Source organism: Cheilinus undulatus, linkage group 5 (assembly GCF_018320785.1).
Source record: "Cheilinus undulatus linkage group 5, ASM1832078v1, whole genome shotgun sequence".
Classification (NCBI taxonomy): Eukaryota; Metazoa; Chordata; class Actinopteri; order Labriformes; family Labridae; genus Cheilinus; species Cheilinus undulatus.
The window spans coordinates 7,699,636-7,714,443 of NC_054869.1; the positions used below are offsets into that span (position 1 = coordinate 7,699,636).

General features: G+C 41.2%; 1 protein-coding gene across 1 annotated transcript in view; it reads left to right on the forward strand.

The window, feature by feature from the left end:
- Positions 1 to 14,808, forward strand: part of htr7c (5-hydroxytryptamine (serotonin) receptor 7c) — a 56,640-nt gene that overhangs the window by 8,599 nt on the left and 33,233 nt on the right. The gene's annotated exons all lie outside the window — the stretch shown is intronic.

A 14,808-nucleotide genomic window follows, 5' to 3' on the forward strand; every position in this document is an offset into this window, starting at 1 on the left:
GTATTTACTAAATGAATGTTGTCCAGCGTTGATAAACTACAGCTACATCACAGCTAATCACTACACTGGTGGCAGCCATTGTTATCAACTTCCTGTACAACCAAACCCCACCTGTAGCTACCACCTGGTCTTCCTCAAATGACGCTGACTGGTCAGGTCGATTTTCAGATCTGGATTGGAGCTTTGCAAGATGGATCTGCCTGATGGCCTCGGCTTGAGTTTAATCCACCAACAAGCTCCACTGTTTACAGCAGCCTCTGTCTGTCGAATTCAGGTAACTACCCGAGCTGTGCATGCCTACGACCTCATTTTCTCGTGTCTTCTAGGCCTGCAATGAATGTGACTTTGTCCAATCACCTCCTGAGAGTTTTTTGAAAAGTCCTGCCCCTCCTATGCTTTGCATGGGAGCTTTTCCAGATGGATGTGAAATATATTCATGCAGTGGATATGTGAAACAGTCTATCTAGTGTGTCAGGTTGAGGATATTCAAGTACTTACACAGTAAAGTAAGTAACTACTGTAAAACATAAATACATTTAATCAGCTCTTCAAGTCCCAGGTCATTTTCACACCTGATAGTCTGGGGGATTCGGTCCGTTTTGGAACGTAAATGGCAACATTGTTGCACTTTCCTTTGGTTTGGTTTGCGTTCACACTGCTCATGGTCCAGCCATCTGAACACCTACAACCTCTGCCCGTTAGGGGCTGTCGAACAAACAGTGACCAAGAAGAAAAAAAGGCATAGAAGAAGATGAAACCAGAGCTCCATCTCCTTTCGCTTGTCTTTTTTTCCACAGACACAATGAAATAACACCCATTTTACGCTCTCTTGGGGTTTCTGCTTTTGCATTGGGGCATTACAAGCAGCCAGCGAGGTGGTGAGCTGTCCAGCCTGTCGTTCTTTACATGATACGAATAAATCACCACCAACTACAATGTGTTGCTATGGCTTCACAGGCGCCAAGCGAGGTACCGACATGTATTTGAATGCATTAAATCACATATGAATTCGTATATCATTGCGCTTTTTGCCACTTCCTGCCTTTGGTTCACAAGTTGGTCCGCTTTGCTTTCACACCTCGAACGAACCGCACAAGGGTTCGTTTGGAAGTGGACTGAGACCCCCTGTTTCCAAGTGGTCCAGAATCCGTTTGTTTGGTCAGCACCAGAGTTTGTGTGAAAGCTCACACCACTTCAAACAAACCGGACTATCCAGGAAAGTGGACCAGAGTTCGTTTAAAGCGGACCAAACAGCTCTGGTGTAAATGCGCCCCTAGTTCTTAACGAAATATTAAGAGATAATAATGCAACCAACAGAAACCATCAACTTGGAGTATGAATGAGACAGTCCAGACTTTATTCAGTTACCGCAGTCGATTCCTCTACAGACCAGAAAGCATGACTCTGAGACCAAATAGCCTTCCATGTCATCTGACACCATGAGGAGATCCTTTTACTAGTCCGTAGTTACAGTCACTTAATCTACATGTTATATATATGCAATCAATTCTGCAGCTTTGTCCTTATTCATCCATTTATTTATTTAATGTTTATTTGTATAGGGACAAGTATGAAGCAAGTAAACTGTTGCCACACACTATAGCTTTTGTGGCTTGAGCTAATTTGCAATGCCCGTCCCTTGGCTTACACAGCTGTTCCACTGTTGTTAGCAGTGATGGTGGTCTTTACTCTGGTTTGGCAAATGCTATACTTCTTCCAAAGAACTCAGTCAACTTGTCCCCATCATCAATTTTGTTGAATTAGAAGGCTAATTTTTCTACTCTTGTCACAAACAAGCTTACTGGTGCTAACAGAGTCAACTGTTTGCCTTTTTTAGGAAATCGTCCCTTGAGAAATCCTGTAGCTGTCATAAAGCAGTTGTTGTGGCTGTAATCTAGCTAGCTGTGCTTCTGAAACCAGAGCCATAGCTTGAAAAGCCTTACCTCTGTGGATTGTTAATTATTTTCTTCATTCTTACCATTTCTCACCAAATTAATTCAGTCTGAAAAACTCAAAGTTTGAGTATGCATGTAAGACAAAGGATTGCTTTGCTTTAATATCAACGGCCATATTGAGTACTCATAACCTTCCCTATTTTAAACATGTAGGTTTTGCCATGTCTCTTTGTTCAGTCATGTTTTGCCCCATCTAAGGTCATCTGAATGATTTTTCATTGTAGTTCCTGGGTCCTGAGGCTGGACCAGTTGATAACCACTGGTCTATAAAACACTGTACTTAAAATGCCAGCATGGACAATGGGCTGGTGGTCCTAAGTGTAAGGGGACAATGCTTTTATGATCCTGTGAGGATTTGACAGACATCGACAGACGCTCTCAGAATGAAAATCCTTATGCTGGTTGAATTCAGTATCCTTCACCATTAAAATCTTCAGGGTCCTATAGCGGGGCCCCTGGACAAAGAGAGCTGTAAGCTGCCAAAACAAAACGTTAAATTATGAGGATTTATGAGCTACATTTTTACAACAATGACCTTAAGGGGGACTAAACAGTTATTAAAGGAAAATCAATAGAGGAGGGGTTGAGCACAGGTCAAGCCCTGAAAACTAATAGTTTGTTTGTCTCATAAATACCAACGTCTTTCAAACACAGACTGTGACAAAACATGGAGGATAAAATCCTCTTGAATTTTGCAGGACCTGCTTAAAAGCCTTTTTGATTTTGACTCCAGTTGAGATTACAACTTAATGGTGCATTCACAATTACTGGTGCATTCAAATCCCCACTTGGCTCAGTTACTCCAGCCTTTAATTCAGCAGTCGTGTTGTGCTGTGGCATGTGTCTAAACACGAAGACATGTTGTGGCTAAATGTTTTCCCTTTGGCGGCATTTTTAATGTTTAACTAGATGTTTTATGACTTTTTAAAAGACTTTTGCAGCCAACTCAGGGAAGCAGGGTGTTTTCTACGGTAAGAGAGATAACGGCAGTCACATTATCATAAGATAAAATCAATTTGGGATGCGGACTGTAATTTTCATGGACAGGATCTTGAGGCGCAGCCAGAGCGAGGAGGGTTTCCTGTTGGAGGACCTCAGAATTTCATCTCCACCTTTTTTTTTTGCAGATGATGTGATTCTGTTGGCTTTATCATTTGATGATTTCCAGCAGGTGTTTGGGAGGTTTGCAGCTGAAGTGAAGCATCAGGACCTCCAAATCCAAGGTCATGGTTCTCTGCTGGAAAATGCTTGTTTGCCCTCCCCAGATGGGAGTGAATCTTTGCCTCCACTGAAGGACTTCAAGTATCTTGGAGTCATGTTCATAAGTGAGGGTAGAATAGACCGCAAGAATCACAGGTGGTTGATGTAGCATCTGCAGTGTTGCATGTTGTATTGGACAGTCAAGGTGAAGAGGTAGCTGAGCCAGTAGGCAAGCCTTTTAATTTACCTGCCATTCTTCATCGTTTGGACATCCAGAGGGATCTTATATCATTTCCACCTAGTGGTCCGGTTAAGTTTGGCATGGAACAGTTCATGCTTATTTGAGTTTTCATTATCAAAAGATGAAGAGGATCCCAAATAATACCATATACCAATAGTACCATCTTGCTTTTTTGGCACCCTTCTGCTGGGGTGCCAAGCTTACCTGTCCATCCCTAAAAGGAGCTACACACACAATAGAGAGGGCAGTTAGCTGATTGGTCAAAAGAATCAACACTTCCCATGTGACACTGGTAATAAACACAAACACAGAACTTACTGTGTTTAAATTTCCTGTGGATTTTGAAAGAAGAATATTATCAGGACATTGTTTTTAATCACAATGTCAGCACGTAAAAGGGTTAGGAGTACCCTAACCCTTAACCTGAGTAGACATTCCTGGCAATTGCCACTGACAAGGAAAAGTGTAAAAATGGGATAAAAGCGGCAAAAGATGTTCAAAAATTTGGAATTTTTTTTTTGAAAAGTGGCAAAAAGTGGCAAAAATATTGCCAAAATGGACAGAAAAATTACCAAAGGTGGCTAAAAATGCAAAATAAATTGCATATATGGGCAAAAAGTAGTTAAAGAAGCAGAAATGGGTGAAAATTGACAACAAAAAAAGGTGATCAACGTGGAAAAAAGTGTCAATAAACAAAAAGTGGCAAAATGGGCAAAGAATGGCAAAAGATGGCTAAAGTAAGCAAAAACTTGAAAGAATATGTTATAGAAATGGGCAAAAAAGGGCAGAATTGGGTGAAAGAGGGCAAAAATGGGATAAAGGGGCAAGAAATGGGCAGAAAAAGTGGGAAACATTGGCTAAAATCAGCAGAATTGAGTTAAAAATGACAAAAGATGTGGCAATATGGATAGAAAAAAAGTGGTGAAAATGGTTCAAAAGTACCACAAATAAATCATCCTAATGTCCGAACCCAATAGTAGCTTGACACACTTTTCAGCTCAAAAATGAGGTAACTGTTAGCAGAATGCAAGCACCAATGCTACTGATCCAACACACTCACATTGATACCATTAATCTATTGAAACTGTGGAGGGCCCATTCTCTGGAGTTAACCAGGGCCCAGCCAGTTCTTTAGATTGGCCAGTTTGCAGGTTTAAATCTGGTAGACACTTTATAACAAAGATTGTTGCACCAGTCATGGTTTCAGTGTGGGTCATGATACAAAATTAAGCAGCAACTCCAGGTTTTACATGATGAAGCTCATTAGGATGTGCAGAACCTTGTAATGTCCTTGAGGGTCCACTTGAGGCTGGCTGCAAAAACCAAAGAATCCCCATTAGAGCAAATCTGAAAATGCACTTTTTATACAACAAAAGTAAACATTTTCACAGCCTGGCATACAGGGATCTGGTCTCTTTACTGATTTATTTCTCAACAAGAAACACAAAGGGGGATATTTTTATTGAACACATTCATTTTATAAACATATTTATGTGAAGATATGCAAACGGGCATAGGTTAGGGCCTGTAGCCATTGGTCAGGAAGCTAAGGGCTACTTTAGCCTCACCTCTTTGTCTAGACTTATAGACAGTTTTTAGAGATTAGCATTCACAATATGGTGACCAGCTCTGATCAGAACACCTCTTTAGGCAGACGATGTACTTGCGGTTCACTTTGCTATGCTTGAAACATGCACAGTGGTAAACTTTTTGTATGTCATGAACAAACTTTTCAGCTGATTGATTAAAAACACTTGAGGTGATATCAGGGCAGATCCCTCTGTTAGTTTATAAATTTTAAATCATATTTCCACTCAAACCTTGCATAAACGACCACACACAAAGATTGAAGGCTCAATTTCAATCTAACATGTACATAATCAAGAAAAATAATCCTAGAAAACTGTATAAAGCCCAACCTTAAGGTGTGTTTAGCCTCCTGGATTATGCTTTAGAAAACAGGCTACTCCCAATAGCCTGTTATGAAAGTAGTTTGGTCGTGGTTCTCACGCACTAAAAGCAAGCCGTCACCAGACTTACAGAAAAGGTTGCATGCCTGCAGCCTGGGTCATGCCAAAATAGCTGCAGAAAACTCCTCAGTGCTGTTGATTTTGTTTTGAATGTGCAAATGTTGATTCATTTCTGTGAAAGTCATGCTTATGTATCAGCCCGTTGCTCACCTCCAGTCTCTTTAAGTGGAGACTCAACGTTGCAAATTGAGCCTAACACAGCACAGCATTGACCCAGTCACAGTGCAGGAATCCAGTTTGAGTGCTGTGAAGTGAATAAATGAGTTCTAAACCCAGGGTCTGCTTTTTAAAATGAAGGTCTGCCCTTTCAAAAGATATCCCAGCATGCACTCTCAGCAGAGGCTCAGTGGCTTTTTGTGCCCACCTCCCTAAAAATTCAGTATCTCTTTTTGCTACAGATGGTTTTTACCTTCTCTGAGAGTAATATGTTGTATGCTAAATTATTTAAAAGTCAAATATGAATGATTTATTCACAACCGTGGGAAGAGAGTGGAGTTCCTCCGATATGAAAAGTTAGGCAGAGCTAAAGGGAAGGAAAGGTAGAAAGAGGAAGATGCTAGTTCAATAAGAAGCTAATGAGATGGAGCCTGCTGTGGGAGAAGTGTAAGGAGGATGGATTGGACGGAGGCAGTGACAGCTGGTGCATTATTTTCCAATGGAGGCACAAATTCTCACAGATGGTAGGGATGTACTGTTCTGACAAGCCAGATAGACTTTCATATATCTATTCCATGGATAGATTTCACATTCATTTCTCATTTGAAGTGTTTGGGAAGGGCAGGACTGTTTCAAAAGATTCTTGGATGGTGATTGGATGCCTGTCACAGACATTATGGGCCAATCAGAGTGACAAGACTTAATGAGGTCGTAGGCATGAGCAGCTCCAGTAGTAACCTGAGCTCAACAGACAGGTGCTGCTGTAGTTTATGAACAGTGGAGCATGTTGGTGGACAAAACTCATGCCAAAGCAGGTTGGCAGAAGAGCGAAAACATCTCCATCCTGAAGACGCTTCAGTGCTGTTCTTTGCTCTTTATTTATTAAAGAATTGTAGTCTAATTCTCATAACACAGCTATGCTGCAGTCACATCCAAGCTAGGGCTGAACCATTTGGGAAAAAAATCGAACGCAATTTTTTTTACCCAATAATGCGATCTAGTATGCAATTATTTCTTAAGTTCCTCATCTCATGCAAAACAAGCAATAATTCGTTCTATACTATAACCAACAAAATATTAAAGTAGGGCAGAACAATTTTCAAAAAATATCAGTTGGGATGATTTTATTTTACTCATTTTGCAAATTTGATATGAATTTTTCTATTTAAGAGGATGGTATTTCTTTATATAATTATCATATTTGATAAGACAAACACACAAAAATGAAGAATGTCTGATTGTTTTTGTACACTATTCTAAAAATATGGCATGAGAATGATTGCATGATATGTAATGCATAACATCTATGATGCAGGAAAAGTTCTAAACTGGTAATTTTACATAAATTTCAGGTTAAAGAAATATTGCACCTTCTGCGATTCAGACTCTATTGCGATTTAATCTAATTTGCGATTAATTGCTTAGCCCTAATCCAAGCTAATTGCTACACAAATTGTTTAAATTCCATATATTATATTAAAGATTCTGCCTGTCACATGCACTATGGGCCAATCAGAGTGACAAGACAAAATAAGGTCATAGGCATGAGCAGCTCCAGTTGTAACCTGAGCTCGACAGACAGGCGCTGCTGTAGTTTATGGAGAGTGAGGCATGTTGTTGGATAAAACTCATGCCAAGATTGGTCAGGAGATGTGCAAAAACATCTTCTCTACCAAGAGAAGCTTTCAGTACGGCTCTTGATATAAAATGTGGTCCATTTCTGATGAAACCACCTTTATATCATGTCTACATCTGAGCTGATTGCTACACTGGTGGCAGCCATTGCTACTCTCCCCAAGTACAACTAACCCCCACTTGTAGCTACTGCCTCATTCTCCTCAAATGATGCTGATTGTCTAAATTCCATATATTCTAGATTTATCACACACAAAGTGAAACATTTAAGAACTTTTTTTTGTTTTAAGCTCAATGACACAGCTTACTGTCATAAAAACCAAGAAAACAGTATCTTAAATTATTAGAATGTCACCAAACACTAGGGGTGTGACGAGACTCTTATCTCACGAGATGAGATGAGATGAGCCAAGATTTGGGCCCACGAGACACAAGACAAGATGAGACTTTACACTTTTGTTTTTTTTTTCAATTTTGGAAAAAAAAATAGATGGGTGGATAATATGTCCTTTATACAACTGAAAGTCATAATTGCAAAGCCTTCAGGTCTATTCAGAAATGTTTGAACTAACTTCTCTTGTACTGAATAGGCTATCAATGCTTACACACAGTTTATCTTGTCTAACTCTGACTCAAACTGTACATTTTAATGCTCTTCAAATCAAACCTTTCATTTTAATAGTCTACCAAATTTTTATTTTACTACACTATGCACTCATTGCCACAATTACAATAATTATAATAAAAGCATTTAGATTATTTTGAAAGTACTTTAAACACTGTTTACAACAGACTGAGATATAAAGAGCTGCATCAGTAAAATCAAACTATTTCTCATCCTCTTTAAGGACATCCATATTTAAAACACACAAAAGAAATATTCCTGGCAATAACACGTTTGCTGTAATGTAGAGAAATAGATTATTTGATCGTTTTTGTGCGCTTTTTGTTCATATGAGCTTTGACAGTGTTGGACATGACGCACAGATGAGCGTGTGTGTTAATGTGTGTGCGTTGGTGAGCGAGTGTGTGTCTCTGCTCTGCCTGTCAGACAACAAGCAGGGCACGTTTAAATGGGGCTAAAACTGCGTTTTTTGGAGCTAACAATGGACTCTATGGCACTGAAAGAGAGTTCGTTTCGCTAAGTTTACCGCTGAAGTATACAACCGCCTGTTGCGCTGCTTATGTTAGTCTTCTGATTGATGATACGCGCAGCCAACAGCTGATGGATGTGTGGCTGACAGGCCGTGAGATGAGAAGGAGACATGACGAAGAGTGACGATCGAGTCTGCGCGCATACACAAACTAATGTAACACTATATTGTCCTTACAGAGACTGCACAGCAGCAACATTTCATCATTTTGGACTGTTATGATGAACTTATGACGCACTGACGGATCATGTGCGGCCCCAAGAAACCCAAGCGGAGGAGGGGTTGGGGGATGGAGCGTGTTCTGAATAGGTCACAGATCAGCTCCGTTTCTTCTTTAGCTCTCCCACCAACAGTTTTAAAGTGGCCAGGGCATCTTTGTGATCTTTTATGACTTCCAGTTGGGTATTGTTTTCTGTAAGGAGAGCTGCTTCTCCAAGTGTCTGCGCAATATTGATCTCGCAAGACAGTTTTTTCCTCAACGAGAAATCTCGTGACGTTTTGATCTCATCACATCCCTACAAAACACCAATTAAAAAAGAGGCTTGTAATACGAAAATGTTTACCTTCTGGAAAATTATGCTCATTTATGCATCCAGTAATTGGTCGGGGCTCCTATTGAATGAAATACTGCATCAATGTGACGTGGCATGGAGGCAATCAGTCTGTGGCACTGCTGGGGTGTTATGAAGCCCATGTTTCTCTGATAGCAGCCTTCAGCTTGTCTGTATTCTTGAGTCTGGTGTCTCTCTATGGGGTTCAGGTCAGACCAGTTGGCTGGCCAATCAAACACAGTCATACAATGGTCAGGAAACCAGTTTCTGGTAGTTTTGGCTTCACTGTGGGCAGGCGCCAAGTCCTGCTGGAAAAGGAAATCAGTATCTCCATAAAGCTTCTCAGCAGATGGAAGCATGAAGGTCTCTGGACTCTGGGCTTGATAAAGCAAAGTGGGCCAACAGCAGCAGATGACATGGCACCTCAAATCATCACTGACTGTGGAAAATGAAAACACTGAACTCAGGCACCTTGCATTCTGGGCGTCTCAGAGCCTCCTGCAGACTCTGGGACCTTGACTTCCAAATGAAATGCCAAATTTAGTTTAATCTGAAAACAGGACTTTGGACCACTGATTAACAGTCCAGATCTTTTTCTCCTTTGTCCAGGTGAGACACTCATAAAGTCTGTGGTTCAGGGGTGGTTGGACTTGGGAACACAAAACACTTGTGAGCCCATCTCCTGGACCTGTCTGCGTGGTGGCTCCTGATCCACAGACTCCAGCCTTGGTCCACTCCTTGTGAAGCTCCCCTAAGTTCTTGAATCTGCTGTTTGACAATCCTCTGAAGGCTGAGCTCATTCCATTTGCTTGTGCTCCTTTTCTTACCTCACTTTTCTCTTCCAGTCAACTTTCCATGAGTATTCCTTGATACAGCCTCTGACAACAGCCCGTCCTTTCAGCAGTGACCTTCTGTGGCTTACCCTCCTTTTGAGGGTGTCAGTGATTGTCCTCTGGACATTTTTTTTTAAGTCACCAGTCTTCCCCATGATTGTGGTTGTGTGCACTGAACCAGAGTGAGAGAATGAAGATGCAGGAGACCTTTGCAAGTTGAACTTTTCCACAATATTCTAATATTTTGAGACACTTTCTCTTTTCTAGCCAGTCTTTAAGGTTTTTGCTGTTTTTTTTTTACATTAACAGTTGGATTGATGTTTTGAAAAATAGGCCCAGTTTGTTGCAGATGGCCTTTTTTTAATCCCAGTCTATTACTAGGTTCTACAATATTTAAAACAATCTGTTGTAATTTCTTTAAAGAATTGTTTTCTGTAGAAGAAAAGGAAGGGCTTAGCGTGCTAGCCCATTTCTACTCGCTGTCTCTGGATGTAGGTCATGAAAATATGATATAACTGCAGCAAACTTCTCCAAGGTTCAGCCTAAAGAAAACACAGCGTAGGTGAGATCACACCTGTAAGTTTCACAGGGGATTTGAGGGAGGAAGGGCCCTTGGATGGCAGCCGGATTAGCCGCAGCCTTCGAATCCTCTTTACCAACCGGAGTGTCAGTGATGAGCCGAGTTCACACACAGCTCCCACATCGACCCACCTTCCACATCTGATAATATTTCTGAGAGGTCGTCTTGTAACTCCGTCCCGGGAGAGCCAGTTCTCGCTCGGTGCGGCTCGGGAACATCGAGCAGACACAGATGACTTGACCCGGCTGACGCATCCTCAGGTAATGTGATGTGACGCCTAAGCTCCCCTCGCTCAGGCTCCGCTCTCTTCCCACATGTCGGCCACCTGGAGAAAATGTGGGGGATTGGACATCTCCTGCTGGTTCAGTGTGATCGAATGAAAGGCGGTTCACGCTTCTGAAAGAGTGCTAAATCAGGAGAGAAGGAGTGTTGAAGTATTAAATAGGATGTTACACTGAATTCTTAAATCCTCTGATCACAAGCAGTTTAGAGACGGAGCCACAGTCAGGAGGTTTTATCCTTGATATGAGACAAATTCAAAGTAAAAAGCCACTACAACAGTTTTTACAGAGGAAACTGTGTCATCTTTAGAGAGGAAGAAGGGGGTGAAATAAAAATGAGTTTTAGTTAATCATTGATGTGGGCTTTTTTAAACATCAGTTTCTCCCTCTGTTTGACTTTTATGAGAGGAGAACATAAAGTGAGATGGTCACATGTTCAGAGAGGATGTTGTGTGGGAATGACCCCGAAGCTTCTCAGATGTATGAGAACTTTTTATGTGCTGGAGTCAGCAGCAGGTGCTCTTAATTATTTTGCTCCTGCCTCTTAAACATCCAGAGTCTACCACTGCTACCCAAACACTGACCTCAACTAAATATTCTCAATCTTCATGCAGAACATATTTTTCTAAGCCATCCACATCTGTGGTTCTGTTTGCTTCAAGATGATTTTAGACTGATTTCATCATGTTCTGTACAATAGATCACTTTAACTAAGCGAGAGCATGCACTTTCCATTGTGTGGTAGTCATCAATCTTATTTTTTCCTAATCTTCAGCATCATCCGTTCCCATCTAATCACAATCTCACTCCATTCTCTGAGAAACGAGCACCCTAATTTTCAATTAGCTCCTTAAAAAGGGCAATCAGAGAAGTGCAGAAATGCAGGATTAAATTGAATGGGAAATGATAAACAAAGAAGGATGAAACTGGGTGAAGATTTAAGAGTTTACAGCAGCTGGCGGGCCTGTAGGACTGAATAATAGACTGTTTGAAAGCATGGATGAAGTCCAAAAATCTGGCCATCTGTGCAGGCAGAGCCAATTTTCCATACAAAACCAATGCAGCTCAGTGTTTCTGTGCTCAGGGTCAAAATGACCCGTCTTTTATTATTCAGGTGCTCCCAGGGATAATACTTCAATTTTGGGAACATAAATGAGCTTATCCATGCAACTTCTCCCCCATCGGTCAATCAAAATGAAGAAGGGGCAAGGCAAGTATGTGTAGCACATTTTAGCAAAAAAACAACTCATTTTCACATGAGACATCAAAACACAGTGACAAAGGGGAAAGAGACACACCAGAAATGTAAAAAATGTATAAAACTGCCAATAAAACCCACAATAGAAAAAGATCCAGTGAGAGAAAAGGAGAAATTTCTACTGGACTGAATCTTCCTTTCACTGGAAATCCCCTATCTTCTATCCAAACAGAAAACCCTCTGACCCAGTCGGCACCATGTTTTGATTTCATTGTACCACACCATGATGTGTGTGATCGAGCTCTCATCTCCTTACAGCTACCTGACCATCTCAGTTCAGTAGTTCAGGATTTACGAGATTAGATTATTCTCTTGAAACATCTTTCACAGAGATTTGTTTTTCTTCCCAGACAACAAAAGCCTAATCGCGTACTCATGTGAACACTCGGCCCCCCCAAATGACAACTGATAACTGTCCAAAACTTTCTTAGTAGTAGAATTTCAGCATTGACACTTGGCCTTGTCTCTGTGGATAACTGCCTTAATATTGATGTGCAGGAATGAACCACGATTTCCACATACAAGAGCTGTGCTTCGCTCTGCAGCACCACTGTGTTGCTCTGACCAAAGGTGAGCGACCTCTCACACAGGAAGCGTGCCTAGAGCACTGTGCAACACAGCGCAGCCCTGATCAGAGATGAAGGGGACTGTAAGTTCATGCAGGAATAAAATGTCAACAGGAGATTAGTTTACCTATATGGGGTTGATTTGCCATTCATTTTGACATGATTCTATGACTTTATTGCTTCCACCATGGGCGAGTACTTTATGGAGTAAAAAATTCGGTGGCTTTAACTTTTCCTTATCAGTGGTGCTGTGCAGCTCTGTGACATGCTGACCCTCTGATGACCTCTTGTATGTGTTGCAGGATGAGATGTAATGTTGATATACTGATGATTTACTATCAGGAGTCCATGCATTGTGTTGTGTTTTGAATTTGACTGGATTTTTTTGCATGTTTTTCCGGCTGTTTGTATCTGCTGCTCTATGTGGATGGATGTGGTTTGTCAGCGGCCAGTGTTGAAAAAAGACCTGCAGTGTATTTCCAATGAATAAAAGCTTTGTCTGGCCAGTGCTGGACATGAGCATGGGCAGTGGAACTATTTTGATTGACTAGAGATGGAGCGGTTTGCTCTGCATGATGATTCACTGGTGGATCGTGCTGCTGTTCTATGTGGAAATTGGAGATGAGAGAAACACAGGGAAATCAAGTTTTTATAATTGAAATCATGTAGTTTTAGATTCAAAAAAGAAAAAATTCAGAATTAAGAAATTCAACATCTTCCAGTATCAGTAATGCCAGCAAAAAGGTGGAGCAAGAAATTTAGGGTGCTTTCACATTAGGCCCAGTTGATTCGAACCGTGCTGTGCCACGATTCCTCCCCCTTCCCCCGCAGGCTTGCTTTCACTCTAGCAATATCGAACTGTGCCCGGGCGCACTTGCGTATTTTCTCAGTCAGGTGGCGGTATGCACGTAGCTGGTTTTTACAAAGGAGGAGAAAGAAGAAGAAGATTGTTTTTGTTTTGACCCAGCAAAAAGTCCATCCTGCATCCATGGATGATTAAAATCACTTTTAAGATGCCAACAACTTCACTCTTTGTATCTGCACATCTACGTGTAGCTCAGAGGATTAAATGTGCTTGTGCTGCAAAGATACAGCAGTTTTTGAGGTGACAGGAGACTTTTTACTGCCTTTGCATCTCCTCTTACTGATACCACCTGTGTTCATCTGTAAGGTAAGTCACAACAGACCATTAATTGACTGGAAAAGTTTCGCCTCCTCAAGTGGGCCCAGGCCTGGTGCCTGGGCGCGATTTGTTTGCATTCACACTACCCAAACGAACCGGACTTTGGCCTCAAGTGCACTCGGATCCAGGACCGGGCCCCTAGTGTGAAAGCCACCTAATTCTCCCTGCATGTTTTTTTCCCCACATTAGTTTAGAGCTACTGCCAAAAAATGACTCCTTTATGCATTTTTTTTTGTGTGTTTTAGGGCATTGTTTACCCTTTTTGAGAGAGGAGGATTGTTGCTAGAGTTAGAAACAGGGATGAGAGAGTTGTGGAGAGACCGGGGCCACCCGCGTACATGACCCTTAAACAAAAAAAAACATCTGTTATGCCGCAGTGTTAATTTGTCGACTAAAACTATGACTAAAAATGTGCATGAGACTCACTAAAAAAATATCTTATATGACAAAAACTCAAAAATGGAGTTCAGTTTTTGTCAAAGAGACTAAATGAGACTACAGAGTTAGTGCTGGACTGTTGAATGTTTAACATCCATGATATTTCTTCACTGTGCATGTAAGGTATGTCAGTGCATCATTGTATTTTAAATCAGTTAAAGTATTGGTAGTGCCTTACTATTAGAGTTTTGGATTCAAATTAACAATAACCCATAAATGTAGGAAATATTTAAGGGCAATTATCCACTTTGTTTATCCTGACTCTCAGCAGAGGTCTGCTTGTTGGAAAATTCAGGAAGATAAACAGCAGGGCTGAAACTGTCAGGCAGGCATGCAGGAGGAATTTTGAAATAAAGGCATACCGTTATCTGTGATTTCCACATACACTGGTTGTGCCATGCTGCGCAGGGGCGAAGCCAAACGACCTCACACACTGGAGGTGTGCCAGGAGTACTGTGCAACACGGTGCAGCCCTGAGCAGCTTAAAGGGCAAAAGAATACAGAACTATGAGTTCATGTGTGAATAGATGTCTACAGCAGATTGTTTTGCCTTCCTGGAGTTAATTTGCTGTTCATTTTGACATAATTCCAACAGGATTCAATTCCAGTTCCTCCCACATTATGAAGTTAAAAGGTTAATGTGCAAAGTATCCGGTCAACATCAAAATACAACACAATGAACAGACTCTCGTTCGTAAATCATCACTGTATCAACAATACATCTCATCCCAAAGCACAAGTGAGAGG